This window comes from Phyllobates terribilis, unplaced genomic scaffold (genome assembly GCF_046119375.1).
Source record: "Phyllobates terribilis strain yellow unplaced genomic scaffold, ASM4611937v1 Scaffold_66__1_contigs__length_7565176, whole genome shotgun sequence".
Taxonomy (NCBI): Eukaryota; Metazoa; Chordata; class Amphibia; order Anura; family Dendrobatidae; genus Phyllobates; species Phyllobates terribilis.
In genome coordinates this window covers 6,547,120-6,575,002 of record NW_027362826.1, presented here as the reverse complement: position 1 = coordinate 6,575,002, position 27,883 = coordinate 6,547,120, and the positions used below count along the sequence as shown (strand labels likewise).

At 46.1% G+C, this 27,883-nt stretch overlaps 17 non-coding genes and 3 pseudogenes across 17 annotated transcripts; all 20 read left to right on the top strand.

Moving 5' to 3' along the window:
• Positions 1-260: 260 nt before the first annotated feature.
• On the top strand, positions 261-352 carry LOC141193794 (U2 spliceosomal RNA; annotated as a pseudogene).
• A 799-nt stretch (positions 353-1,151) lies between these two features.
• On the top strand, positions 1,152-1,338 carry LOC141193709 (U2 spliceosomal RNA). Its single transcript, XR_012266591.1, has one exon. It is a non-coding gene; the product is annotated as a U2 spliceosomal RNA (small nuclear RNA).
• Positions 1,339-2,453: 1,115 nt separating this feature from the next.
• Positions 2,454-2,644, top strand: LOC141194058 (U2 spliceosomal RNA). The gene has a single exon (XR_012266854.1). It is a non-coding gene; the product is annotated as a U2 spliceosomal RNA (small nuclear RNA).
• Positions 2,645-3,762: 1,118 nt separating this feature from the next.
• LOC141194057 (U2 spliceosomal RNA) lies at positions 3,763-3,953 on the top strand. The gene has a single exon (XR_012266853.1). It is a non-coding gene; the product is annotated as a U2 spliceosomal RNA (small nuclear RNA).
• Positions 3,954-5,068: 1,115 nt separating this feature from the next.
• LOC141194056 (U2 spliceosomal RNA) lies at positions 5,069-5,259 on the top strand. Its single transcript, XR_012266852.1, has one exon. It is a non-coding gene; the product is annotated as a U2 spliceosomal RNA (small nuclear RNA).
• Positions 5,260-6,368: 1,109 nt separating this feature from the next.
• On the top strand, positions 6,369-6,559 carry LOC141194055 (U2 spliceosomal RNA). Its single transcript, XR_012266851.1, has one exon. It is a non-coding gene; the product is annotated as a U2 spliceosomal RNA (small nuclear RNA).
• A 1,115-nt stretch (positions 6,560-7,674) lies between these two features.
• LOC141193594 (U2 spliceosomal RNA) lies at positions 7,675-7,865 on the top strand. Its single transcript, XR_012266500.1, has one exon. It is a non-coding gene; the product is annotated as a U2 spliceosomal RNA (small nuclear RNA).
• Positions 7,866-8,980: 1,115 nt separating this feature from the next.
• Positions 8,981-9,171, top strand: LOC141194054 (U2 spliceosomal RNA). Its single transcript, XR_012266850.1, has one exon. It is a non-coding gene; the product is annotated as a U2 spliceosomal RNA (small nuclear RNA).
• Positions 9,172-10,280: 1,109 nt separating this feature from the next.
• On the top strand, positions 10,281-10,471 carry LOC141194053 (U2 spliceosomal RNA). The gene has a single exon (XR_012266849.1). It is a non-coding gene; the product is annotated as a U2 spliceosomal RNA (small nuclear RNA).
• Positions 10,472-11,586: 1,115 nt separating this feature from the next.
• Positions 11,587-11,777, top strand: LOC141193583 (U2 spliceosomal RNA). Its single transcript, XR_012266489.1, has one exon. It is a non-coding gene; the product is annotated as a U2 spliceosomal RNA (small nuclear RNA).
• A 1,115-nt stretch (positions 11,778-12,892) lies between these two features.
• LOC141194052 (U2 spliceosomal RNA) lies at positions 12,893-13,083 on the top strand. The gene has a single exon (XR_012266848.1). It is a non-coding gene; the product is annotated as a U2 spliceosomal RNA (small nuclear RNA).
• Positions 13,084-14,198: 1,115 nt separating this feature from the next.
• LOC141194051 (U2 spliceosomal RNA) lies at positions 14,199-14,389 on the top strand. The gene has a single exon (XR_012266847.1). It is a non-coding gene; the product is annotated as a U2 spliceosomal RNA (small nuclear RNA).
• A 1,115-nt stretch (positions 14,390-15,504) lies between these two features.
• Positions 15,505-15,695, top strand: LOC141193582 (U2 spliceosomal RNA). The gene has a single exon (XR_012266488.1). It is a non-coding gene; the product is annotated as a U2 spliceosomal RNA (small nuclear RNA).
• A 1,115-nt stretch (positions 15,696-16,810) lies between these two features.
• LOC141194049 (U2 spliceosomal RNA) lies at positions 16,811-17,001 on the top strand. Its single transcript, XR_012266845.1, has one exon. It is a non-coding gene; the product is annotated as a U2 spliceosomal RNA (small nuclear RNA).
• Positions 17,002-18,116: 1,115 nt separating this feature from the next.
• On the top strand, positions 18,117-18,307 carry LOC141194240 (U2 spliceosomal RNA). Its single transcript, XR_012267028.1, has one exon. It is a non-coding gene; the product is annotated as a U2 spliceosomal RNA (small nuclear RNA).
• A 1,115-nt stretch (positions 18,308-19,422) lies between these two features.
• LOC141193762 (U2 spliceosomal RNA) lies at positions 19,423-19,538 on the top strand (annotated as a pseudogene).
• A 524-nt stretch (positions 19,539-20,062) lies between these two features.
• On the top strand, positions 20,063-20,246 carry LOC141193611 (U2 spliceosomal RNA). Its single transcript, XR_012266517.1, has one exon. It is a non-coding gene; the product is annotated as a U2 spliceosomal RNA (small nuclear RNA).
• Positions 20,247-21,361: 1,115 nt separating this feature from the next.
• On the top strand, positions 21,362-21,477 carry LOC141193758 (U2 spliceosomal RNA; annotated as a pseudogene).
• A 524-nt stretch (positions 21,478-22,001) lies between these two features.
• LOC141193610 (U2 spliceosomal RNA) lies at positions 22,002-22,185 on the top strand. Its single transcript, XR_012266516.1, has one exon. It is a non-coding gene; the product is annotated as a U2 spliceosomal RNA (small nuclear RNA).
• A 1,115-nt stretch (positions 22,186-23,300) lies between these two features.
• Positions 23,301-23,491, top strand: LOC141194048 (U2 spliceosomal RNA). Its single transcript, XR_012266844.1, has one exon. It is a non-coding gene; the product is annotated as a U2 spliceosomal RNA (small nuclear RNA).
• The last annotated feature ends 4,392 nt before the right edge of the window (positions 23,492-27,883 follow it).

Below are 27,883 nucleotides of genomic sequence, written 5' to 3'. Positions count from 1 at the left end.
CGCCTTAATTGGTTCTCCTCCCTTCCAACGGTGTTGAGGCGGGTGGGAACAGCAGGGGGTGAAGGTGCTGTGTTTAAAGAGGTGGAGTTATGCAGATCTAAAACGCGTGGATTGCAGCAGCAGCAAGCCGAAAAGTGCAGGCATGTAAGGGATCTAGAGGTTGACAACATGTCTTCTTAACGGGAGTCCAGGAGCTCATCTCCACAAATGGACTTTTCAGGATCCTTGGGTGGCTCCGTAGTTTGAAACCAATTCTGGTTATCGCTTCTCGGCCTTTTGGCTAAGATCAAGTGTAGTATCTTTCGAAAAGGCGGTTTTGGATGTTGGCCGCCCTAGTAGATTGATACATTATGCACACTGGGGTTTAGGCGCTTGTTAGTACGCCAGGTGGCTAATATAGTCATCTGGTGGAAAGCATGGCCCCCCAGGATCGACGCCATTGGGCCGGGGAAGATCGAAAGCCCGAAGTGTGAAGTGCCCCAGGAGTGGTGACCCTGGGGTGCCTTAACTCACTGGGATTGGGAACCCCACTTGAGTTTATGGCACATTTGCACTAGCACTTCAATATTTCTTTCTTCACACACACCCTTATTCCGGGCCTTCTGGCCTTAGGATGGGGAATTTTTCAATTCCCGGTCGAAGGTCCGGGCAGTATTATACTGTGAAACCTTCACTATTTATTTAATTTTTTTTTGTCACTGTATGTCCACTTTTTCACGTGTGTCCACGTCCTTACTAGGATTTTGTCGGGATGCGGTTCCCTTACGGGTTCCTCTCTTGGCAGGTCTAGGGGGGGAGTGTGTGGCCATCAGGTTCCGCTCCCCCCTGAACCCCACTGGCTCTCCTCTTTCGGGAGGAGAGCGTTGTTGGCTCCCCTCTTCCGGGAGGGGAGCACAGTCTTTGGCTCCCAGTGCCTTGCTCGGGTGAGAACTCGGGCAGGTATTGGGGGTAAGATTGGGTCGCCTCTGGCTCCGGCTGGAGGTGGCTATTTGTCCCTGTTCCTCGCTGTGGCCTTCTGGCTCGGAGGGACGGGGAATGGTTTGGGGGACCCTTCTCCTTTTGGAGAGGGTTTCAAGAAGACCAGCATCCTAGTGCACTTTTTTTTGTGGCACTTGTCACTTTTTTAAGCGCACTCGGGTTTTGTACACGAATTCGGGCTTTCGATAAAAAAAAAAAAAAAAAAAATCTGTTCTTATCAGTTTAATATCTGATACGTCCCCTATCTGGGGACCATATATTAAATGGATTTTTAGAACAGGGAGATGGAAAAAGAGCTTGCTCTGTCCACTCCACGCATTGACCTGGTATTGCAGTATCTCCAGGACCGGTGCACCCCTTCTTTAATGCAGTTTCTAAAATCAGAAAGAATTGAATTCAATGTTTTTTGTTCATTTTGCTTGTTTGTCGGATTTTGGGATGGACTCTTTGGCTTTGCTTTTCTTCTCCTCATTGGATTTTTCATGTTCAAAGTTGCAGAAGCCAGATTACAAGCTCATTTTGGTTCAACTTCAGCAACTGTGCATTGCATTGCCATGTAATGTGATGCAATGCTATCTTTCTAGCTCTCCCTTTTTACTTCCTTTTGGATAAACAGACATATTAGGCAAGCATTTTGGAGCTTTCACCTAAATAACTACAGGTGGTGAGATAAGCTGCACAATATAATTGACCTTTCAGTATATTGTTGCACACACACCATCTATTTAGCAAATGCCCTTGTTATCAACAGCAGCCTTTTAAACTCACCTGAGCTAACAGGTATGTGCGCTGGTTACTCTGCTGCGCTTAAAATTTCTTTTTTGGTTTGCTACAATGCCTTTTCTGAAACGTTGTCTCCTTCTGCTGGAACACTGACTTCTTTCATTTAATGCCTGCAGACTATAAAAGAGAACCCAACCCAAAAAGTTTGGTTGATTAGTCTGTGGCATTCTGTTAAACTGTTGCTTATGGCGGTCTCTGTGAGCTTCTCAGCGACATTCAGCCAGCCAGGTATCCTGCCTGCAGTAGATGGAATGTGGCAATGGAACGCTGGCTGCGCGTGTCATAATAGGCTCTGAGCCTTTATATACCTGTGCACAGCAGCAGCCACCTTCAGTCTGCTGCTGGACAGCCAGCAGCAGCAGCAGCAGGAGAGGTATGTAATCAGGAGCCCTCCTGCTAAGGGTAGACAGCTGCTCGTTCCACCCCACCCCCCGCCTTAATTGGTTCTCCTCCCTTCCAACGGTGTTGAGGCGGGTGGGAACAGCAGGGGGTGAAGGTGCTGTGTTTAAAGAGGTGGAGTTATGCAGATCTAAAACGCGTGGATTGCAGCAGCAGCAAGCCGAAAAGTGCAGGCATGTAAGGGATCTAGAGGTTGACAACATGTCTTCTTAACGGGAGTCCAGGAGCTCATCTCCACAAATGGACTTTTCAGGATCCTTGGGTGGCTCCGTAGTTTGAAACCAATTCTGGTTATCGCTTCTCGGCCTTTTGGCTAAGATCAAGTGTAGTATCTGTTCTTATCAGTTTAATATCTGATACGTCCCCTATCTGGGGACCATATATTAAATGGATTTTTAGAACAGGGAGATGGAAAAAGAGCTTGCTCTGTCCACTCCACGCATTGACCTGGTATTGCAGTATCTCCAGGACCGGTGCACCCCTTCTTTAATGCAGTTTCTAAAATCAGAAAGAATTGAATTCAATGTTTTTTGTTCATTTTGCTTGTTTGTCGGATTTTGGGATGGACTCTTTGGCTTTGCTTTTCTTCTCCTCATTGGATTTTTCATGTTCAAAGTTGCAGAAGCCAGATTACAAGCTCATTTTGGTTCAACTTCAGCAACTGTGCATTGCATTGCCATGTAATGTGATGCAATGCTATCTTTCTAGCTCTCCCTTTTTACTTCCTTTTGGATAAACAGACATATTAGGCAAGCATTTTGGAGCTTTCACCTAAATAACTACAGGTGGTGAGATAAGCTGCACAATATAATTGACCTTTCAGTATATTGTTGCACACACACCATCTATTTAGCAAATGCCCTTGTTATCAACAGCAGCCTTTTAAACTCACCTGAGCTAACAGGTATGTGCGCTGGTTACTCTGCTGCGCTTAAAATTTCTTTTTTGGTTTGCTACAATGCCTTTTCTGAAACGTTGTCTCCTTCTGCTGGAACACTGACTTCTTTCATTTAATGCCTGCAGACTATAAAAGAGAACCCAACCCAAAAAGTTTGGTTGATTAGTCTGTGGCATTCTGTTAAACTGTTGCTTATGGCGGTCTCTGTGAGCTTCTCAGCGACATTCAGCCAGCCAGGTATCCTGCCTGCAGTAGATGGAATGTGGCAATGGAACGCTGGCTGCGCGTGTCATAATAGGCTCTGAGCCTTTATATACCTGTGCACAGCAGCAGCCACCTTCAGTCTGCTGCTGGACAGCCAGCAGCAGCAGCAGCAGCAGGAGAGGTATGTAATCAGGAGCCCTCCTGCTAAGGGTAGACAGCTGCTCGTTCCACCCCACCCCCCGCCTTAATTGGTTCTCCTCCCTTCCAACGGTGTTGAGGCGGGTGGGAACAGCAGGGGGTGAAGGTGCTGTGTTTAAAGAGGTGGAGTTATGCAGATCTAAAACGCGTGGATTGCAGCAGCAGCAAGCCGAAAAGTGCAGGCATGTAAGGGATCTAGAGGTTGACAACATGTCTTCTTAACGGGAGTCCAGGAGCTCATCTCCACAAATGGACTTTTCAGGATCCTTGGGTGGCTCCGTAGTTTGAAACCAATTCTGGTTATCGCTTCTCGGCCTTTTGGCTAAGATCAAGTGTAGTATCTGTTCTTATCAGTTTAATATCTGATACGTCCCCTATCTGGGGACCATATATTAAATGGATTTTTAGAACAGGGAGATGGAAAAAGAGCTTGCTCTGTCCACTCCACGCATTGACCTGGTATTGCAGTATCTCCAGGACCGGTGCACCCCTTCTTTAATGCAGTTTCTAAAATCAGAAAGAATTGAATTCAATGTTTTTTGTTCATTTTGCTTGTTTGTCGGATTTTGGGATGGACTCTTTGGCTTTGCTTTTCTTCTCCTCATTGGATTTTTCATGTTCAAAGTTGCAGAAGCCAGATTACAAGCTCATTTTGGTTCAACTTCAGCAACTGTGCATTGCATTGCCATGTAATGTGATGCAATGCTATCTTTCTAGCTCTCCCTTTTTACTTCCTTTTGGATAAACAGACATATTAGGCAAGCATTTTGGAGCTTTCACCTAAATAACTACAGGTGGTGAGATAAGCTGCACAATATAATTGACCTTTCAGTATATTGTTGCACACACACCATCTATTTAGCAAATGCCCTTGTTATCAACAGCAGCCTTTTAAACTCACCTGAGCTAACAGGTATGTGCGCTGGTTACTCTGCTGCGCTTAAAATTTCTTTTTTGGTTTGCTACAATGCCTTTTCTGAAACGTTGTCTCCTTCTGCTGGAACACTGAATTCTTTCATTTAATGCCTGCAGACTATAAAAGAGAACCCAACCCAAAAAGTTTGGTTGATTAGTCTGTGGCATTCTGTTAAACTGTTGCTTATGGTGGTCTCTGTGAGCTTCTCAGCGACATTCAGCCAGCCAGGTATCCTGCCTGCAGTAGATGGAATGTGGCAATGGAACGCTGGCTGCGCGTGTCATAATAGGCTCTGAGCCTTTATATACCTGTGCACAGCAGCAGCCACCTTCAGTCTGCTGCTGGACAGCCAGCAGCAGCAGCAGCAGGAGAGGTATGTAATCAGGAGCCCTCCTGCTAAGGGTAGACAGCTGCTCGTTCCACCCCACCCCCCGCCTTAATTGGTTCTCCTCCCTTCCAACGGTGTTGAGGCGGGTGGGAACAGCAGGGGGTGAAGGTGCTGTGTTTAAAGAGGTGGAGTTATGCAGATCTAAAACGCGTGGATTGCAGCAGCAGCAAGCCGAAAAGTGCAGGCATGTAAGGGATCTAGAGGTTGACAACATGTCTTCTTAACGGGAGTCCAGGAGCTCATCTCCACAAATGGACTTTTCAGGATCCTTGGGTGGCTCCGTAGTTTGAAACCAATTCTGGTTATCGCTTCTCGGCCTTTTGGCTAAGATCAAGTGTAGTATCTGTTCTTATCAGTTTAATATCTGATACGTCCCCTATCTGGGGACCATATATTAAATGGATTTTTAGAACAGGGAGATGGAAAAAGAGCTTGCTCTGTCCACTCCACGCATTGACCTGGTATTGCAGTATCTCCAGGACCGGTGCACCCCTTCTTTAATGCAGTTTCTAAAATCAGAAAGAATTGAATTCAATGTTTTTTGTTCATTTTGCTTGTTTGTCGGATTTTGGGATGGACTCTTTGGCTTTGCTTTTCTTCTCCTCATTGGATTTTTCATGTTCAAAGTTGCAGAAGCCAGATTACAAGCTCATTTTGGTTCAACTTCAGCAACTGTGCATTGCATTGCCATGTAATGTGATGCAATGCTATCTTTCTAGCTCTCCCTTTTTACTTCCTTTTGGATAAACAGACATATTAGGCAAGCATTTTGGAGCTTTCACCTAAATAACTACAGGTGTTGAGATAAGCTGCACAATATAATTGACCTTTCAGTATATTGTTGCACACACACCATCTATTTAGCAAATGCCCTTGTTATCAACAGCAGCCTTTTAAACTCACCTGAGCTAACAGGTATGTGCGCTGGTTACTCTGCTGCGCTTAAAATTTCTTTTTTGGTTTGCTACAATGCCTTTTCTGAAACGTTGTCTCCTTCTGCTGGAACACTGACTTCTTTCATTTAATGCCTGCAGACTATAAAAGAGAACCCAACCCAAAAAGTTTGGTTGATTAGTCTGTGGCATTCTGTTAAACTGTTGCTTATGGCGGTCTCTGTGAGCTTCTCAGCGACATTCAGCCAGCCAGGTATCCTGCCTGCAGTAGATGGAATGTGGCAATGGAACGCTGGCTGCGCGTGTCATAATAGGCTCTGAGCCTTTATATACCTGTGCACAGCAGCAGCCACCTTCAGTCTGCTGCTGGACAGCCAGCAGCAGCAGGAGAGGTATGTAATCAGGAGCCCTCCTGCTAAGGGTAGACAGCTACTCGTTCCACCCCACCCCCCGCCTTAATTGGTTCTCCTCCCTTCCAACGGTGTTGAGGCGGGTGGGAACAGCAGGGGGTGAAGGTGCTGTGTTTAAAGAGGTGGAGTTATGCAGATCTAAAACGCGTGGATTGCAGCAGCAGCAAGCCGAAAAGTGCAGGCATGTAAGGGATCTAGAGGTTGACAACATGTCTTCTTAACGGGAGTCCAGGAGCTCATCTCCACAAATGGACTTTTCAGGATCCTTGGGTGGCTCCGTAGTTTGAAACCAATTCTGGTTATCGCTTCTCGGCCTTTTGGCTAAGATCAAGTGTAGTATCTGTTCTTATCAGTTTAATATCTGATACGTCCCCTATCTGGGGACCATATATTAAATGGATTTTTAGAACAGGGAGATGGAAAAAGAGCTTGCTCTGTCCACTCCACGCATTGACCTGGTATTGCAGTATCTCCAGGACCGGTGCACCCCTTCTTTAATGCAGTTTCTAAAATCAGAAAGAATTGAATTCAATGTTTTTTGTTCATTTTGCTTGTTTGTCGGATTTTGGGATGGACTCTTTGGCTTTGCTTTTCTTCTCCTCATTGGATTTTTCATGTTCAAAGTTGCAGAAGCCAGATTACAAGCTCATTTTGGTTCAACTTCAGCAACTGTGCATTGCATTGCCATGTAATGTGATGCAATGCTATCTTTCTAGCTCTCCCTTTTTACTTCCTTTTGGATAAACAGACACATTAGGCAAGCATTTTGGAGCTTTCACCTAAATAACTACAGGTGGTGAGATAAGCTGCACAATATAATTGACCTTTCAGTATATTGTTGCACACACACCATCTATTTAGCAAATGCCCTTGTTATCAACAGCAGCCTTTTAAACTCACCTGAGCTAACAGGTATGTGCGCTGGTTACTCTGCTGCGCTTAAAATTTCTTTTTTGGTTTGCTACAATGCCTTTTCTGAAACGTTGTCTCCTTCTGCTGGAACACTGACTTCTTTCATTTAATGCCTGCAGACTATAAAAGAGAACCCAACCCAAAAAGTTTGGTTGATTAGTCTGTGGCATTCTGTTAAACTGTTGCTTATGGCGGTCTCTGTGAGCTTCTCAGCGACATTCAGCCAGCCAGGTATCCTGCCTGCAGTAGATGGAATGTGGCAATGGAACGCTGGCTGCGCGTGTCATAATAGGCTCTGAGCCTTTATATACCTGTGCACAGCAGCAGCCACCTTCAGTCTGCTGCTGGACAGCCAGCAGCAGCAGCAGCAGGAGAGGTATGTAATCAGGAGCCCTCCTGCTAAGGGTAGACAGCTGCTCGTTCCACCCCACCCCCCGCCTTAATTGGTTCTCCTCCCTTCCAACGGTGTTGAGGCGGGTGGGAACAGCAGGGGGTGAAGGTGCTGTGTTTAAAGAGGTGGAGTTATGCAGATCTAAAACGCGTGGATTGCAGCAGCAGCAAGCCGAAAAGTGCAGGCATGTAAGGGATCTAGAGGTTGACAACATGTCTTCTTAACGGGAGTCCAGGAGCTCATCTCCACAAATGGACTTTTCAGGATCCTTGGGTGGCTCCGTAGTTTGAAACCAATTCTGGTTATCGCTTCTCGGTCTTTTGGCTAACATCAAGTGTAGTATCTGTTCTTATCAGTTTAATATCTGATATGTCCCCTATCTGGGGACCATATATTAAATGGATTTTTAGAACAGGGAGATGGAAAAAGAGCTTGCTCTGTCCACTCCACGCATTGACCTGGTATTGCAGTATCTCCAGGACCGGTGCACCCCTTCTTTAATGCAGTTTCTAAAATCAGAAAGAATTGAATTCAATGTTTTTTGTTCATTTTGCTTGTTTGTCGGATTTTGGGATGGACTCTTTGGCTTTGCTTTTCTTCTCCTCATTGGATTTTTCATGTTCAAAGTTGCAGAAGCCAGATTACAAGCTCATTTTGGTTCAACTTCAGCAACTGTGCATTGCATTGCCATGTAATGTGATGCAATGCTATCTTTCTAGCTCTCCCTTTTTACTTCCTTTTGGATAAACAGACATATTAGGCAAGCATTTTGGAGCTTTCACCTAAATAACTACAGGTGGTGAGATAAGCTGCACAATATAATTGACCTTTCAGTATATTGTTGCACACACACCATCTATTTAGCAAATGCCCTTGTTATCAACAGCAGCCTTTTAAACTCACCTGAGCTAACAGGTATGTGCGCTGGTTACTCTGCTGCGCTTAAAATTTCTTTTTTGGTTTGCTACAATGCCTTTTCTGAAACGTTGTCTCCTTCTGCTGGAACACTGACTTCTTTCATTTAATGCCTGCAGACTATAAAAGAGAACCCAACCCAAAAAGTTTGGTTGATTAGTCTGTGGCATTCTGTTAAACTGTTGCTTATGGCGGTCTCTGTGAGCTTCTCAGCGACATTCAGCCAGCCAGGTATCCTGCCTGCAGTAGATGGAATGTGGCAATGGAGCGCTGGCTGCGCGTGTCATAATAGGCTCTGAGCCTTTATATACCTGTGCACAGCAGCAGCCACCTTCAGTCTGCTGCTGGACAGCCAGCAGCAGCAGCAGCAGGAGAGGTATGTAATCAGGAGCCCTCCTGCTAAGGGTAGACAGCTGCTCGTTCCACCCCACCCCCCGCCTTAATTGGTTCTCCTCCCTTCCAACGGTGTTGAGGCGGGTGGGAACAGCAGGGGGTGAAGGTGCTGTGTTTAAAGAGGTGGAGTTATGCAGATCTAAAACGCGTGGATTGCAGCAGCAGCAAGCCGAAAAGTGCAGGCATGTAAGGAATCTAGAGGTTGACAACATGTCTTCTTAACGGGAGTCCAGGAGCTCATCTCCACAAATGGACTTTTCAGGATCCTTGGGTGGCTCCGTAGTTTGAAACCAATTCTGGTTATCGCTTCTCGGCCTTTTGGCTAAGATCAAGTGTAGTATCTGTTCTTATCAGTTTAATATCTGATACGTCCCCTATCTGGGGACCATATATTAAATGGATTTTTAGAACAGGGAGATGGAAAAAGAGCTTGCTCTGTCCACTCCACGCATTGACCTGGTATTGCAGTATCTCCAGGACCGGTGCACCCCTTCTTTAATGCAGTTTCTAAAATCAGAAAGAATTGAATTCAATGTTTTTTGTTCATTTTGCTTGTTTGTCGGATTTTGAGATGGACTCTTTGGCTTTGCTTTTCTTCTCCTCATTGGATTTTTCATGTTCAAAGTTGCAGAAGCCAGATTACAAGCTCATTTTGGTTCAACTTCAGCAACTGTGCATTGCATTGCCATGTAATGTGATGCAATGCTATCTTTCTAGCTCTCCCTTTTTACTTCCTTTTGGATAAACAGACATATTAGGCAAGCATTTTGGAGCTTTCACCTAAATAACTACAGGTGGTGAGATAAGCTGCACAATATAATTGACCTTTCAGTATATTGTTGCACACACACCATCTATTTAGCAAATGCCCTTGTTATCAACAGCAGCCTTTTAAACTCACCTGAGCTAACAGGTATGTGCGCTGGTTACTCTGCTGCGCTTAAAATTTCTTTTTTGGTTTGCTACAATGCCTTTTCTGAAACGTTGTCTCCTTCTGCTGGAACACTGACTTCTTTCATTTAATGCCTGCAGACTATAAAAGAGAACCCAACCCAAAAAGTTTGGTTGATTAGTCTGTGGCATTCTGTTAAACTGTTGCTTATGGCGGTCTCTGTGAGCTTCTCAGCGACATTCAGCCAGCCAGGTATCCTGCCTGCAGTAGATGGAATGTGGCAATGGAACGCTGGCTGCGCGTGTCATAATAGGCTCTGAGCCTTTATATACCTGTGCACAGCAGCAGCCACCTTCAGTCTGCTGCTGGACAGCCAGCAGCAGCAGGAGAGGTATGTAATCAGGAGCCCTCCTGCTAAGGGTAGACAGCTGCTCGTTCCACCCCACCCCCCGCCTTAATTGGTTCTCCTCCCTTCCAACGGTGTTGAGGCGGGTGGGAACAGCAGGGGGTGAAGGTGCTGTGTTTAAAGAGGTGGAGTTATGCAGATCTAAAACGCGTGGATTGCAGCAGCAGCAAGCCGAAAAGTGCAGGCATGTAAGGGATCTAGAGGTTGACAACATGTCTTCTTAACGGGAGTCCAGGAGCTCATCTCCACAAATGGACTTTTCAGGATCCTTGGGTGGCTCCGTAGTTTGAAACCAATTCTGGTTATCGCTTCTCGGCCTTTTGGCTAAGATCAAGTGTAGTATCTGTTCTTATCAGTTTAATATCTGATACGTCCCCTATCTGGGGACCATATATTAAATGGATTTTTAGAACAGGGAGATGGAAAAAGAGCTTGCTCTGTCCACTCCACGCATTGACCTGGTATTGCAGTATCTCCAGGACCGGTGCACCCCTTCTTTAATGCAGTTTCTAAAATCAGAAAGAATTGAATTCAATGTTTTTTGTTCATTTTGCTTGTTTGTCGGATTTTGGGATGGACTCTTTGGCTTTGCTTTTCTTCTCCTCATTGGATTTTTCATGTTCAAAGTTGCAGAAGCCAGATTACAAGCTCATTTTGGTTCAACTTCAGCAACTGTGCATTGCATTGCCATGTAATGTGATGCAATGCTATCTTTCTAGCTCTCCCTTTTTACTTCCTTTTGGATAAACAGACACATTAGGCAAGCATTTTGGAGCTTTCACCTAAATAACTACAGGTGGTGAGATAAGCTGCACAATATAATTGACCTTTCAGTATATTGTTGCACACACACCATCTATTTAGCAAATGCCCTTGTTATCAACAGCAGCCTTTTAAACTCACCTGAGCTAACAGGTATGTGCGCTGGTTACTCTGCTGCGCTTAAAATTTCTTTTTTGGTTTGCTACAATGCCTTTTCTGAAACGTTGTCTCCTTCTGCTGGAACACTGACTTCTTTCATTTAATGCCTGCAGACTATAAAAGAGAACCCAACCCAAAAAGTTTGGTTGATTAGTCTGTGGCATTCTGTTAAACTGTTGCTTATGGCGGTCTCTGTGAGCTTCTCAGCGACATTCAGCCAGCCAGGTATCCTGCCTGCAGTAGATGGAATGTGGCAATGGAACGCTGGCTGCGCGTGTCATAATAGGCTCTGAGCCTTTATATACCTGTGCACAGCAGCAGCCACCTTCAGTCTGCTGCTGGACAGCCAGCAGCAGCAGCAGCAGGAGAGGTATGTAATCAGGAGCCCTCCTGCTAAGGGTAGACAGCTGCTCGTTCCACCCCACCCCCCGCCTTAATTGGTTCTCCTCCCTTCCAACGGTGTTGAGGCGGGTGGGAACAGCAGGGGGTGAAGGTGCTGTGTTTAAAGAGGTGGAGTTATGCAGATCTAAAACGCGTGGATTGCAGCAGCAGCAAGCCGAAAAGTGCAGGCATGTAAGGGATCTAGAGGTTGACAACATGTCTTCTTAACGGGAGTCCAGGAGCTCATCTCCACAAATGGACTTTTCAGGATCCTTGGGTGGCTCCGTAGTTTGAAACCAATTCTGGTTATCGCTTCTCGGCCTTTTGGCTAACATCAAGTGTAGTATCTGTTCTTATCAGTTTAATATCTGATACGTCCCCTATCTGGGGACCATATATTAAATGGATTTTTAGAACAGGGAGATGGAAAAAGAGCTTGCTCTGTCCACTCCACGCATTGACCTGGTATTGCAGTATCTCCAGGACCGGTGCACCCCTTCTTTAATGCAGTTTCTAAAATCAGAAAGAATTGAATTCAATGTTTTTTGTTCATTTTGCTTGTTTGTCGGATTTTGGGATGGACTCTTTGGCTTTGCTTTTTTTCTCCTCATTGGATTTTTCATGTTCAAAGTTGCAGAAGCCAGATTACAAGCTCATTTTGGTTCAACTTCAGCAACTGTGCATTGCATTGCCATGTAATGTGATGCAATGCTATCTTTCTAGCTCTCCCTTTTTACTTCCTTTTGGATAAACAGACATATTAGGCAAGCATTTTGGAGCTTTCACCTAAATAACTACAGGTGGTGAGATAAGCTGCACAATATAATTGACCTTTCAGTATATTGTTGCACACACACCATCTATTTAGCAAATGCCCTTGTTATCAACAGCAGCCTTTTAAACTCACCTGAGCTAACAGGTATGTGCGCTGGTTACTCTGCTGCGCTTAAAATTTCTTTTTTGGTTTGCTACAATGCCTTTTCTGAAACGTTGTCTCCTTCTGCTGGAACACTGACTTCTTTCATTTAATGCCTGCAGACTATAAAAGAGAACCCAACCCAAAAAGTTTGGTTGATTAGTCTGTGGCATTCTGTTAAACTGTTGCTTATGGCGGTCTCTGTGAGCTTCTCAGCGACATTCAGCCAGCCAGGTATCCTGCCTGCAGTAGATGGAATGTGGCAATGGAGCGCTGGCTGCGCGTGTCATAATAGGCTCTGAGCCTTTATATACCTGTGCACAGCAGCAGCCACCTTCAGTCTGCTGCTGGACAGCCAGCAGCAGCAGCAGCAGGAGAGGTATGTAATCAGGAGCCCTCCTGCTAAGGGTAGACAGCTGCTCGTTCCACCCCACCCCCCGCCTTAATTGGTTCTCCTCCCTTCCAACGGTGTTGAGGCGGGTGGGAACAGCAGGGGGTGAAGGTGCTGTGTTTAAAGAGGTGGAGTTATGCAGATCTAAAACGCGTGGATTGCAGCAGCAGCAAGCCGAAAAGTGCAGGCATGTAAGGGATCTAGAGGTTGACAACATGTCTTCTTAACGGGAGTCCAGGAGCTCATCTCCACAAATGGACTTTTCAGGATCCTTGGGTGGCTCCGTAGTTTGAAACCAATTCTGGTTATCGCTTCTCGGCCTTTTGGCTAAGATCAAGTGTAGTATCTGTTCTTATCAGTTTAATATCTGATACGTCCCCTATCTGGGGACCATATATTAAATGGATTTTTAGAACAGGGAGATGGAAAAAGAGCTTGCTCTGTCCACTCCACGCATTGACCTGGTATTGCAGTATCTCCAGGACCGGTGCACCCCTTCTTTAATGCAGTTTCTAAAATCAGAAAGAATTGAATTCAATGTTTTTTGTTCATTTTGCTTGTTTGTCGGATTTTGAGATGGACTCTTTGGCTTTGCTTTTCTTCTCCTCATTGGATTTTTCATGTTCAAAGTTGCAGAAGCCAGATTACAAGCTCATTTTGGTTCAACTTCAGCAACTGTGCATTGCATTGCCATGTAATGTGATGCAATGCTATCTTTCTAGCTCTCCCTTTTTACTTCCTTTTGGATAAACAGACATATTAGGCAAGCATTTTGGAGCTTTCACCTAAATAACTACAGGTGGTGAGATAAGCTGCACAATATAATTGACCTTTCAGTATATTGTTGCACACACACCATCTATTTAGCAAATGCCCTTGTTATCAACAGCAGCCTTTTAAACTCACCTGAGCTAACAGGTATGTGCGCTGGTTACTCTGCTGCGCTTAAAATTTCTTTTTTGGTTTGCTACAATGCCTTTTCTGAAACGTTGTCTCCTTCTGCTGGAACACTGACTTCTTTCATTTAATGCCTGCAGACTATAAAAGAGAACCCAACCCAAAAAGTTTGGTTGATTAGTCTGTGGCATTCTGTTAAACTGTTGCTTATGGCGGTCTCTGTGAGCTTCTCAGCGACATTCAGCCAGCCAGGTATCCTGCCTGCAGTAGATGGAATGTGGCAATGGAACGCTGGCTGCGCGTGTCATAATAGGCTCTGAGCCTTTATATACCTGTGCACAGCAGCAGCCACTTTCAGTCTGCTGCTGGACAGCCAGCAGCAGCAGCAGCAGGAGAGGTATGTAATCAGGAGCCCTCCTGCTAAGGGTAGACAGCTGCTCGTTCCACCCCACCCCCCGCCTTAATTGGTTCTCCTCCCTTCCAACGGTGTTGAGGCGGGTGGGAACAGCAGGGGGTGAAGGTGCTGTGTTTAAAGAGGTGGAGTTATGCAGATCTAAAACGCGTGGATTGCAGCAGCAGCAAGCCGAAAAGTGCAGGCATGTAAGGGATCTAGAGGTTGACAACATGTCTTCTTAACGGGAGTCCAGGAGCTCATCTCCACAAATGGACTTTTCAGGATCCTTGGGTGGCTCCGTAGTTTGAAACCAATTCTGGTTATCGCTTCTCGGCCTTTTGGCTAAGATCAAGTGTAGTATCTGTTCTTATCAGTTTAATATCTGATACGTCCCCTATCTGGGGACCATATATTAAATGGATTTTTAGAACAGGGAGATGGAAAAAGAGCTTGCTCTGTCCACTCCACGCATTGACCTGGTATTGCAGTATCTCCAGGACCGGTGCACCCCTTCTTTAATGCAGTTTCTAAAATCAGAAAGAATTGAATTCAATGTTTTTTGTTCATTTTGCTTGTTTGTCGGATTTTGGGATGGACTCTTTGGCTTTGCTTTTCTTCTCCTCATTGGATTTTTCATGTTCAAAGTTGCAGAAGCCAGATTACAAGCTCATTTTGGTTCAACTTCAGCAACTGTGCATTGCATTGCCATGTAATGTGATGCAATGCTATCTTTCTAGCTCTCCCTTTTTACTTCCTTTTGGATAAACAGACATATTAGGCAAGCATTTTGGAGCTTTCACCTAAATAACTACAGGTGGTGAGATAAGCTGCACAATATAATTGACCTTTCAGTATATTGTTGCACACACACCATCTATTTAGCAAATGCCCTTGTTATCAACAGCAGCCTTTTAAACTCACCTGAGCTAACAGGTATGTGCGCTGGTTACTCTGCTGCGCTTAAAATTTCTTTTTTGGTTTGCTACAATGCCTTTTCTGAAACGTTGTCTCCTTCTGCTGGAACACTGACTTCTTTCATTTAATGCCTGCAGACTATAAAAGAGAACCCAACCCAAAAAGTTTGGTTGATTAGTCTGTGGCATTCTGTTAAACTGTTGCTTATGGCGGTCTCTGTGAGCTTCTCAGCGACATTCAGCCAGCCAGGTATCCTGCCTGCAGTAGATGGAATGTGGCAATGGAACGCTGGCTGCGCGTGTCATAATAGGCTCTGAGCCTTTATATACCTGTGCACAGCAGCAGCCACCTTCAGTCTGCTGCTGGACAGCCAGCAGCAGCAGCAGCAGGAGAGGTATGTAATCAGGAGCCCTCCTGCTAAGGGTAGACAGCTGCTCGTTCCACCCCACCCCCCGCCTTAATTGGTTCTCCTCCCTTCCAACGGTGTTGAGGCGGGTGGGAACAGCAGGGGGTGAAGGTGCTGTGTTTAAAGAGGTGGAGTTATGCAGATCTAAAACGCGTGGATTGCAGCAGCAGCAAGCCGAAAAGTGCAGGCATGTAAGGGATCTAGAGGTTGACAACATGTCTTCTTAACGGGAGTCCAGGAGCTCATCTCCACAAATGGACTTTTCAGGATCCTTGGGTGGCTCCGTAGTTTGAAACCAATTCTGGTTATCGCTTCTCGGCCTTTTGGCTAACATCAAGTGTAGTATCTGTTCTTATCAGTTTAATATCTGATACGTCCCCTATCTGGGGACCATATATTAAATGGATTTTTAGAACAGGGAGATGGAAAAAGAGCTTGCTCTGTCCACTCCACGCATTGACCTGGTATTGCAGTATCTCCAGGACCGGTGCACCCCTTCTTTAATGCAGTTTCTAAAATCAGAAAGAATTGAATTCAATGTTTTTTGTTCATTTTGCTTGTTTGTCGGATTTTGGGATGGACTCTTTGGCTTTGCTTTTCTTCTCCTCATTGGATTTTTCATGTTCAAAGTTGCAGAAGCCAGATTACAAGCTCATTTTGGTTCAACTTCAGCAACTGTGCATTGCATTGCCATGTAATGTGATGCAATGCTATCTTTCTAGCTCTCCCTTTTTACTTCCTTTTGGATAAACAGACATATTAGGCAAGCATTTTGGAGCTTTCACCTAAATAACTACAGGTGGTGAGATAAGCTGCACAATATAATTGACCTTTCAGTATATTGTTGCACACACACCATCTATTTAGCAAATGCCCTTGTTATCAACAGCAGCCTTTTAAACTCACCTGAGCTAACAGGTATGTGCGCTGGTTACTCTGCTGCGCTTAAAATTTCTTTTTTGGTTTGCTACAATGCCTTTTCTGAAACGTTGTCTCCTTCTGCTGGAACACTGACTTCTTTCATTTAATGCCTGCAGACTATAAAAGAGAACCCAACCCAAAAAGTTTGGTTGATTAGTCTGTGGCATTCTGTTAAACTGTTGCTTATGGCGGTCTCTGTGAGCTTCTCAGCGACATTCAGCCAGCCAGGTATCCTGCCTGCAGTAGATGGAATGTGGCAATGGAACGCTGGCTGCGCGTGTCATAATAGGCTCTGAGCCTTTATATACCTGTGCACAGCAGCAGCCACCTTCAGTCTGCTGCTGGACAGCCAGCAGCAGCAGCAGCAGGAGAGGTATGTAATCAGGAGCCCTCCTGCTAAGGGTAGACAGCTGCTCGTTCCACCCCACCCCCCGCCTTAATTGGTTCTCCTCCCTTCCAACGGTGTTGAGGCGGGTGGGAACAGCAGGGGGTGAAGGTGCTGTGTTTAAAGAGGTGGAGTTATGCAGATCTAAAACGCGTGGATTGCAGCAGCAGCAAGCCGAAAAGTGCAGGCATGTAAGGGATCTAGAGGTTGACAACATGTCTTCTTAACGGGAGTCCAGGAGCTCATCTCCACAAATGGACTTTTCAGGATCCTTGGGTGGCTCCGTAGTTTGAAACCAATTCTGGTTATCGCTTCTCGGCCTTTTGGCTAAGATCAAGTGTAGTATCTGTTCTTATCAGTTTAATATCTGATACGTCCCCTATCTGGGGACCATATATTAAATGGATTTTTAGAACAGGGAGATGGAAAAAGAGCTTGCTCTGTCCACTCCACGCATTGACCTGGTATTGCAGTATCTCCAGGACCGGTGCACCCCTTCTTTAATGCAGTTTCTAAAATCAGAAAGAATTGAATTCAATGTTTTTTGTTCATTTTGCTTGTTTGTCGGATTTTGGGATGGACTCTTTGGCTTTGCTTTTCTTCTCCTCATTGGATTTTTCATGTTCAAAGTTGCAGAAGCCAGATTACAAGCTCATTTTGGTTCAACTTCAGCAACTGTGCATTGCATTGCCATGTAATGTGATGCAATGCTATCTTTCTAGCTCTCCCTTTTTACTTCCTTTTGGATAAACAGACATATTAGGCAAGCATTTTGGAGCTTTCACCTAAATAACTACAGGTGGTGAGATAAGCTGCACAATATAATTGACCTTTCAGTATATTGTTGCACACACACCATCTATTTAGCAAATGCCCTTGTTATCAACAGCAGCCTTTTAAACTCACCTGAGCTAACAGGTATGTGCGCTGGTTACTCTGCTGCGCTTAAAATTTCTTTTTTGGTTTGCTACAATGCCTTTTCTGAAACGTTGTCTCCTTCTGCTGGAACACTGACTTCTTTCATTTAATGCCTGCAGACTATAAAAGAGAACCCAACCCAAAAAGTTTGGTTGATTAGTCTGTGGCATTCTGTTAAACTGTTGCTTATGGCGGTCTCTGTGAGCTTCTCAGCGACATTCAGCCAGCCAGGTATCCTGCCTGCAGTAGATGGAATGTGGCAATGGAACGCTGGCTGCGCGTGTCATAATAGGCTCTGAGCCTTTATATACCTGTGCACAGCAGCAGCCACCTTCAGTCTGCTGCTGGACAGCCAGCAGCAGCAGCAGCAGGAGAGGTATGTAATCAGGAGCCCTCCTGCTAAGGGTAGACAGCTGCTCGTTCCACCCCACCCCCCGCCTTAATTGGTTCTCCTCCCTTCCAACGGTGTTGAGGCGGGTGGGAACAGCAGGGGGTGAAGGTGCTGTGTTTAAAGAGGTGGAGTTATGCAGATCTAAAACGCGTGGATTGCAGCAGCAGCAAGCCGAAAAGTGCAGGCATGTAAGGGATCTAGAGGTTGACAACATGTCTTCTTAACGGGAGTCCAGGAGCTCATCTCCACAAATGGACTTTTCAGGATCCTTGGGTGGCTCCGTAGTTTGAAACCAATTCTGGTTATCGCTTCTCTGCCTTTTGGCTAAGATCAAGTGTAGTATCTGTTCTTATCAGTTTAATATCTGATACGTCCCCTATCTGGGGACCATATATTAAATGGATTTTTAGAACAGGGAGATGGAAAAAGAGCTTGCTCTGTCCACTCCACGCATTGACCTGGTATTGCAGTATCTCCAGGACCGGTGCACCCCTTCTTTAATGCAGTTTCTAAAATCAGAAAGAATTGAATTCAATGTTTTTTGTTCATTTTGCTTGTTTGTCGGATTTTGGGATGGACTCTTTGGCTTTGCTTTTCTTCTCCTCATTGGATTTTTCATGTTCAAAGTTGCAGAAGCCAGATTACAAGCTCATTTTGGTTCAACTTCAGCAACTGTGCATTGCATTGCCATGTAATGTGATGCAATGCTATCTTTCTAGCTCTCCCTTTTTACTTCCTTTTGGATAAACAGACATATTAGGCAAGCATTTTGGAGCTTTCACCTAAATAACTACAGGTGGTGAGATAAGCTGCACAATATAATTGACCTTTCAGTATATTGTTGCACACACACCATCTATTTAGCAAATGCCCTTGTTATCAACAGCAGCCTTTTAAACTCACCTGAGCTAACAGGTATGTGCGCTGGTTACTCTGCTGCGCTTAAAATTTCTTTTTTGGTTTGCTACAATGCCTTTTCTGAAACGTTGTCTCCTTCTGCTGGAACACTGACTTCTTTCATTTAATGCCTGCAGACTATAAAAGAGAACCCAACCCAAAAAGTTTGGTTGATTAGTCTGTGGCATTCTGTTAAACTGTTGCTTATGGCGGTCTCTGTGAGCTTCTCAGCGACATTCAGCCAGCCAGGTATCCTGCCTGCAGTAGATGGAATGTGGCAATGGAACGCTGGCTGCGCGTGTCATAATAGGCTCTGAGCCTTTATATACCTGTGCACAGCAGCAGCCACCTTCAGTCTGCTGCTGGACAGCCAGCAGCAGCAGCAGCAGGAGAGGTATGTAATCAGGAGCCCTCCTGCTAAGGGTAGACAGCTGCTCGTTCCACCCCACCCCCCGCCTTAATTGGTTCTCCTCCCTTCCAACGGTGTTGAGGCGGGTGGGAACAGCAGGGGGTGAAGGTGCTGTGTTTAAAGAGGTGGAGTTATGCAGATCTAAAACGCGTGGATTGCAGCAGCAGCAAGCCGAAAAGTGCAGGCATGTAAGGGATCTAGAGGTTGACAACATGTCTTCTTAAAGGGAGTCCAGGAGCTCATCTCCACAAATGGACTTTTCAGGATCCTTGGGTGGCTCCGTAGTTTGAAACCAATTCTGGTTATCGCTTCTCGGCCTTTTGGCTAAGATCAAGTGTAGTATCTTTTGAAAAGGCAGTTTTGTCCTTCGGCTGCCCTAGTAAATTGATGCATATTACACACTGGTTTGGTGCACTTGTTAGTACGCCAGGTGGCTCATAGAGTTATCTGATGGAAAACATGGCCCTCCAGGATCGAAGTCACTAGGCTGGGTAAGTGTGAGGGCTTTGGAGCAATGTGCCCCAGGAGTAGGCGCCCTGGTGGGAGTCCAAGCTTACTGGGACTGGGAACCCCAGAAAGACTTGGCTTCGTAGCACGCCGCACCTTTGCCAATCATACTTTCTGAGCAACCCCCCCTATTCCTGGCCTCCGGGCTAGGAAGGGGAATTTTTATAAACCCGGTCGGAGGTCCGGTCAGCTTTGGGCTGAGAAACCAACACAGGCTCCAGCTCCACTAGGGTGGCAGCCTAGATGGAAGCTGGGAGCACGAAAACGGCTCTTCTCCGGCTTCGGCTAGGGAGAGCATCGGAGATCCCTGACCCTCGCTGTGGCCTTCTGGCTCGGAGGGATGGGGATGGTTTATTGGGGACCCTCTCCTCCGGGAAGGGTCCACATGAATCCTCGCCTCGTGCGCTGTTTTGGTGTGACTTCGGTCACATTTTTCAGTGCCTTGGATGCAGCTTCAATCAAAAAAAATCTGTTCTTATCAGTTTAATATCTGATACGTCCCCTATCTGGGGACCATATATTAAATGGATTTTTAGAACAGGGAGATGGAAAAAGAGCTTGCTCTGTCCACTCCACGCATTGACCTGGTATTGCAGTATCTCCAGGACCGGTGCACCCCTTCTTTAATGCAGTTTCTAAAATCAGAAAGAATTGAATTCAATGTTTTTTGTTCATTTTGCTTGTTTGTCGGATTTTGGGATGGACTCTTTGGCTTTGCTTTTCTTCTCCTCATTGGATTTTTCATGTTCAAAGTTGCAGAAGCCAGATTACAAGCTCATTTTGGTTCAACTTCAGCAACTGTGCATTGCATTGCCATGTAATGTGATGCAATGCTATCTTTCTAGCTCTCCCTTTTCACTTCCTTTTGGATAAACAGACATATTAGGCAAGCATTTTGGAGCTTTCACCGAAATAACTACAGGTGGTGAGATAAGCTGCACAATATAATTGACCTTTCAGTATATTGTTGCACACACACCATCTATTTAGCAAATGCCCTTGTTATCAACAGCAGCCTTTTAAACTCACCTGAGCTAACAGGTATGTGCGCTGGTTACTCTGCTGCGCTTAAAATTTCTTTTTTGGTTTAGTACAATGCCTTTTCTGAAACGTTGTCTCCTTCTGCTGGAACACTGACTTCTTTCATTTAATGCCTGCAGACTATAAAAGAGAACCCAACCCAAAAAGTTTGGTTGATTAGTCTGTGGCATTCTGTTAAACTGTTGCTTATGGCGGTCTCTGTGAGCTTCTCAGCGACATTCAGCCAGCCAGGTATCCTGCCTGCAGTAGATGGAATGTGGCAATGGAACGCTGGCTGCGCGTGTCATAATAGGCTCTGAGCCTTTATATACCTGTGCACAGCAGCAGCCACCTTCAGTCTGCTGCTGGACAGCCAGCAGCAGCAGCAGCAGGAGAGGTATGTAATCAGGAGCCCTCCTGCTAAGGGTAGACAGCTGCTCGTTCCACCCCACCCCCCACCTTAATTGGTTCTCCTCCCTTCCAACGGTGTTGAGGCGGGTGGGAACAGCAGGGGGTGAAGGTGCTGTGTTTAAAGAGGTGGAGTTATGCAGATCTAAAACGCGTGGATTGCAGCAGCAGCAAGCCGAAAAGTGCAGGCATGTAAGGGATCTAGAGGTTGACAACATGTCTTCTTAACGGGAGTCCAGGAGCTCATCTCCACAAATGGACTTTTCAGGATCCTTGGGTGGCTCCGTAGTTTGAAACCAATTCTGGTTATCGCTTCTCGGCCTTTTGGCTAAGATCAAGTGTAGTATCTTTTGAAAAGGCAGTTTTGTCCTTGGGCTGCCCTAGTAAATTGATGCATATTACACACTGGTTTGGTGCACTTGTTAGTACGCCAGGTGGCTCATAGAGTTATCTGATGGAAAACATGGCCCTCCAGGATCGAAGTCACTAGGCTGGGTAAGTGTGAGGGCTTTGGAGCAATGTGCCCCAGGAGTAGGCGCCCTGGTGGGAGTCCAAGCTTACTGGGACTGGGAACCCCAGAAAGACTTGGCTTCGTAGCACGCCGCACCTTTGCCAATCATACTTTCTGAGCAACCCCCCCTATTCCTGGCCTCCGGGCTAGGAAGGGGAATTTTTATAAACCCGGTCGGAGGTCCGGTCAGCTTTGGGCTGAGAAACCAACACAGGCTCCAGCTCCACTAGGGTGGCAGCCTAGATGGAAGCTGGGAGCACGAAAACGGCTCTTCTCCGGCTTCGGCTAGGGAGAGCATCGGAGATCCCTGACCCTCGCTGTGGCCTTCTGGCTCGGAGGGATGGGGATGGTTTATTGGGGACCCTCTCCTCCGGGAAGGGTCCACATGAATCCTCGCCTCGTGCGCTGTTTTGGTGTGACTTCGGTCACATTTTTCAGTGCCTTGGATGCAGCTTCAATCAAAAAAAATCTGTTCTTATCAGTTTAATATCTGATACGTCCCCTATCTGGGGACCATATATTAAATGGATTTTTAGAACAGGGAGATGGAAAAAGAGCTTGCTCTGTCCACTCCACGCATTGACCTGGTATTGCAGTATCTCCAGGACCGGTGCACCCCTTCTTTAATGCAGTTTCTAAAATCAGAAAGAATTGAATTCAATGTTTTTTGTTCATTTTGCTTGTTTGTCGGATTTTGGGATGGACTCTTTGGCTTTGCTTTTCTTCTCCTCATTGGATTTTTCATGTTCAAAGTTGCAGAAGCCAGATTACAAGCTCATTTTGGTTCAACTTCAGCAACTGTGCATTGCATTGCCATGTAATGTGATGCAATGCTATCTTTCTAGCTCTCCCTTTTCACTTCCTTTTGGATAAACAGACATATTAGGCAAGCATTTTGGAGCTTTCACCGAAATAACTACAGGTGGTGAGATAAGCTGCACAATATAATTGACCTTTCAGTATATTGTTGCACACACACCATCTATTTAGCAAATGCCCTTGTTATCAACAGCAGCCTTTTAAACTCACCTGAGCTAACAGGTATGTGCGCTGGTTACTCTGCTGCGCTTAAAATTTCTTTTTTGGTTTAGTACAATGCCTTTTCTGAAACGTTGTCTCCTTCTGCTGGAACACTGACTTCTTTCATTTAATGCCTGCAGACTATAAAAGAGAACCCAACCCAAAAAGTTTGGTTGATTAGTCTGTGGCATTCTGTTAAACTGTTGCTTATGGCGGTCTCTGTGAGCTTCTCAGCGACATTCAGCCAGCCAGGTATCCTGCCTGCAGTAGATGGAATGTGGCAATGGAACGCTGGCTGCGCGTGTCATAATAGGCTCTGAGCCTTTATATACCTGTGCACAGCAGCAGCCACCTTCAGTCTGCTGCTGGACAGCCAGCAGCAGCAGCAGCAGGAGAGGTATGTAATCAGGAGCCCTCCTGCTAAGGGTAGACAGCTGCTCGTTCCACCCCACCCCCCGCCTTAATTGGTTCTCCTCCCTTCCAACGGTGTTGAGGCGGGTGGGAACAGCAGGGGGTGAAGGTGCTGTGTTTAAAGAGGTGGAGTTATGCAGATCTAAAACGCGTGGATTGCAGCAGCAGCAAGCCGAAAAGTGCAGGCATGTAAGGGATCTAGAGGTTGACAACATGTCTTCTTAACGGGAGTCCAGGAGCTCATCTCCACAAATGGACTTTTCAGGATCCTTGGGTGGCTCCGTAGTTTGAAACCAATTCTGGTTATCGCTTCTCGGCCTTTTGGCTAAGATCAAGTGTAGTATCTGTTCTTATCAGTTTAATATCTGATACGTCCCCTATCTGGGGACCATATATTAAATGGATTTTTAGAACAGGGAGATGGAAAAAGAGCTTGCTCTGTCCACTCCACGCATTGACCTGGTATTGCAGTATCTCCAGGACCGGTGCACCCCTTCTTTAATGCAGTTTCTAAAATCAGAAAGAATTGAATTCAATGTTTTTTGTTCATTTTGCTTGTTTGTCGGATTTTGGGATGGACTCTTTGGCTTTGCTTTTCTTCTCCTCATTGGATTTTTCATGTTCAAAGTTGCAGAAGCCAGATTACAAGCTCATTTTGGTTCAACTTCAGCAACTGTGCATTGCATTGCCATGTAATGTGATGCAATGCTATCTTTCTAGCTCTCCCTTTTTACTTCCTTTTGGATAAACAGACATATTAGGCAAGCATTTTGGAGCTTTCACCTAAATAACTACAGGTGGTGAGATAAGCTGCACAATATAATTGACCTTTCAGTATATTGTTGCACACACACCATCTATTTAGCAAATGCCCTTGTTATCAACAGCAGCCTTTTAACCCCTTCCCGACCCGTGTCACACCGTTTGTGACATGGAAAACAGTTCGTTCCCGACCCATGTCACAGCGTCTGTGACATGGAGGGAAAGACCCCCTGCAGCGCCTGCGAGCGGGGTCGCTCAGGTGTCACAGTTGCTACTGCAACTGGACATCCTGAAGTCGACCCCCCGGGGGGTGGATTAACCCCCCCGTGCCTGGGACCCCTCCGATTGGCTGTTTCATTTTCACTTTTAATGAAACTGCCAATCGGTATGAATTAAATATTTCACCAATGAAAATTGGTGTAATATTTAAATCTGGGCATGGCCTGATGCTTACAGCATCAGCCATTGGCTGGGGGGAGTGTCACCTCTGTCCCCCCCTCCCCCCAGATCTGATTGGGGGGCTAGCGTCACATGGATACTAGCCCCAATCAGATGTGGAGGGAGTTTTTAATGATGGCCGCAACTGTCCGTCCATGGATCGGGTGCCGGCCGTTGTGGACCCTCTGCTGCTGCCTCCTGTGGACCCTCTGCTGCTGCCCCCCCGTGGACCCTCTGCAGCTGCCCCCCCGTGGATCGCCTGCTGCCGCCGCTGATCGCCTGCTGCCGCCGCTGATCGCCTGCTGCCGCCGCTGATCTGCATCAGGTAGTATTGCCCCCGCTCCCCCCCGACCCCCCCTCCACTCCACCCTGCCCCCCCCTCCACCCCCGACCCCCCCTCCACTTTCATACCTGCACCCCGACCTCCGCTCCCTCTGCTCCCTCTCCCACGTCTTCATCCACCGGCTGCTGCTCTCCTTCTGACAGCCGGTGGACTGTGATCACAGCAGCAGCAGGCTCAGTGTAAATGCCCTGCTCCTGTGATCAAACCCACCATCCCCCAGTCCCAGTGATATCACCCCCCACCTCCCAATAATCACCCCTCCCCCAGTGTTCACCCCCCCTGTCCCCAGTGTTCACCCCCCCTGTCCCCAGTGTTCACCCCCCTGTCCCCAGTGTTCACCCCCCTGTCCCCAGTGTTCACCCCCCCTGACCCCAGTGTTCACCCCCCCAGTGTTCACCCCCCCTGTCTCCAGTGTTCACTCCCCATCCCCAGTGTGCACCCCCCCATCCCAGTGATCATCCCCCCCCCCGCAAACCCAGTGATCACCCCCCTTGCTGCTGCCGGCTCCTGCCCCAGTGATCACCCCCCTTGCTGCTGCCGGCTCCTGCCCCAGTGATCACCCCCCTTGCTACTGCCGGCTCCTGGCCCAGTGATCACCCCCCTTGCTGCAGCTGCTGGCTCCTCCATCTCTTCAGCCCCCCCCCTACGCCTGACAGCCCCCCTACGCCTGACAGCCCCCCTACGCCTGACAGCCCCCTACGCCTGACAGCCCCCTACGCCTGACAGCCCCCTACGCCTGACAGCCCCCACACGTGACTGCAGAAGGTTACACCAAGCACACACACACACACACGTACACTCACACTATAATAAAGTTTCGATTTTTTTTTTTTTTTACACACGCACACAGCACACAAAATGTCCCGCCCGTCCCACTCATCCCAGTCTAGGGCGTACTCAGCTTAGTAGGCTATGTCAGGTTGGTGTGTGTGTTGTAGTGTGTGTGTGTGTGTGTGTGGTGTATACACTACAATATACCACACCGCACACCAACCTGACATACACTACACAATGGTGTCCACTAACAAATTGGAACCATGTTGCGTTTGGAGAGTCCCTGTGTGCCCAAACATTGGAGCTCCCCAACAAGTGACCCCATTTTGGAAACTAGACCCCCCAAGGCACCTATCTAGATGCATAGTGAGCACTTGAAACCCCCAGGTGCTTCACAAATTGATTCATAAAAATGAAAAAGTGGAAAAAAAAACACTTTTTTATTTTTACGGATTAATTTGTGAAGGACCTGGGGGTTCCAAGTGCTCACTATGCATCTAGATAGGTGCCTTGGGGGGTCTAGTTTCCAAAATGGGGTGACTTGTGGGGGAGCTCCAATGTTTGGCCACACAGCGGCTCTCCAAACGCAACATGGTGTCTTCTAACAATTTGAGCCGACAATTTGTTAGCGGACACCATGTTGCTTTTGGAGAGCCGCTGTGTGCCCAAACATTGGAGCTCCCCAACAAGTGACCCCATTTTGGAAACTAGACCCCCCAAGGCACCTACCTAGATGCATAGTGAGCACTTGGAACCCCCAGGTGCTTCACAAATTGATTCATAAAAATGAAAAAGTGGAAAAAAAAACACTTTTTTATTTTTACGGATTAATTTGTGAAGGACCTGGGGATTCCAAGTGCTCACTATGCATCTAGATAGGTGCCTTGGGGGGTCTAGTTTCCAAAATGGGGTCACTTGTGGGGGAGCTCCAATGTTTGGCCACACAGCGGCTCTCCAAACGCAACATGGTGTCTTCTAACAATTTGAGCCGACAATTTGTTAGCGGACACCATGTTGCTTTTGGAGAGCCGCTGTGTGCCCAAACATTGGAGCTCCCCCACAAGTGACCCCATTTTGGAAACTAGACCCCCCAAGGCACCTATCTAGATGCATAGTGAGCACTTGGAACCCCCAGGTGCTTCACAAATTGATTCATAAAAATGAAAAAGTGGAAAAAAAAACACTTTTTTATTTTTACGGATTAATTTGTGAATGACCTGGGGTTTCCAAGTGCTCACTGTGCATCTAGATAGGTGCCTTGGGGGGTCTAGTTTCCAAAATGGGGTCACTTGTGGGGGAGCTCCAATGTTTGGCCACACAGCGGCTCTCCAAACGCGACATGGTGTCCGCTAACAAATTGAATGGAAAATCGGCTCAAATTGTTAGCGGACACCATGTTGCGTTTGGAGAGCCCCTAATGTGCCTAAACAGTGGAGCTCCCCCACAAGTGACCCCACTTTGGAAACTAGACCCCCCAAGGCACCTATCTAGATGCATAGTGAGCACTTGGAACCCCCAGGTGCTTCACAAAATGATCTGTGAAAACAAAAAAGTACTTTTTTTTTCACAAAAATTTTCTTTTAGCCTAAATTTTTTAATTTTCACATGGGTAACAGGATAAAATGCATCCTAAAATGTATTGGTCAATTTCTCCTGAGTACACTGATACCTCATATGTGGTCGTAAACCACTGTTTGGGCACATGACAGGGCTCAGAAGAGAAGGAGCGCAATTTGACTTTTGGAGCTAATTTTCCATTCAAAAAGTAAAATGGCGCTCCTTCCCTTCTGAGCCCTGCCGTGTGCCCAAACAGTGGTTTATGACCACATATGAGGTATCAGTGTACTAAGGAGAAATTGACCAACAAATTTTAGGATGCATTTTATCCTGTTACCCATGTGAAAATTAAAAAATTTAGGCTAAAAGAAAATTTTTGTTAGAAAAATAAAAATGTTCATTTTTTTCTTCCATGTGGCTTTAGTTCCTGTGATGCACCTGAAGGGTTAATAATCTTCTTGAATGTAGTTTTGAGTAGCTTGAGGGGTGCAGTTTTTGGAATGGTGTCACTTTTGGGTGTTTTCTGTCATGTACACCCCTCAAAGGGACTTCAAATGTGATGTGGTCACTAAAAAAAATGGCTTTGCAAATTTTGCTGGAAAAAAGAAAATTTGCTGATGAACTTTGAACCCTTCTAACTTCCTACCAAAAATTTTTTTTTTTTCAAAAATTGTGCTGATGTAAAGTAGACATGTGGGAAATGTTATTTATTAACTATTTTGTGTCACATCACTCTCTAGTTTAGCAGAATAAAAATTCAAAATTTGAAAATTGCAAAATTTTCAAAATTTTTCCCATATTTTTGATTTTTTCACAAATAAACGCAAATATTATCGACCTAAATTTAATACTAACATGAAGCCCAATATGTCACGAAAAAACAATCTCAGAATCGCTAGGATCCGTTGAAGTGTTCCAGAGTTTTTACTTCGTAAAGGGACACTGGTCAGAATTGACAAAAATGCCAAGGTCTTTAGGGTCAAAATAGGCTGGGTCCTGAAGGGGTTAAACTCA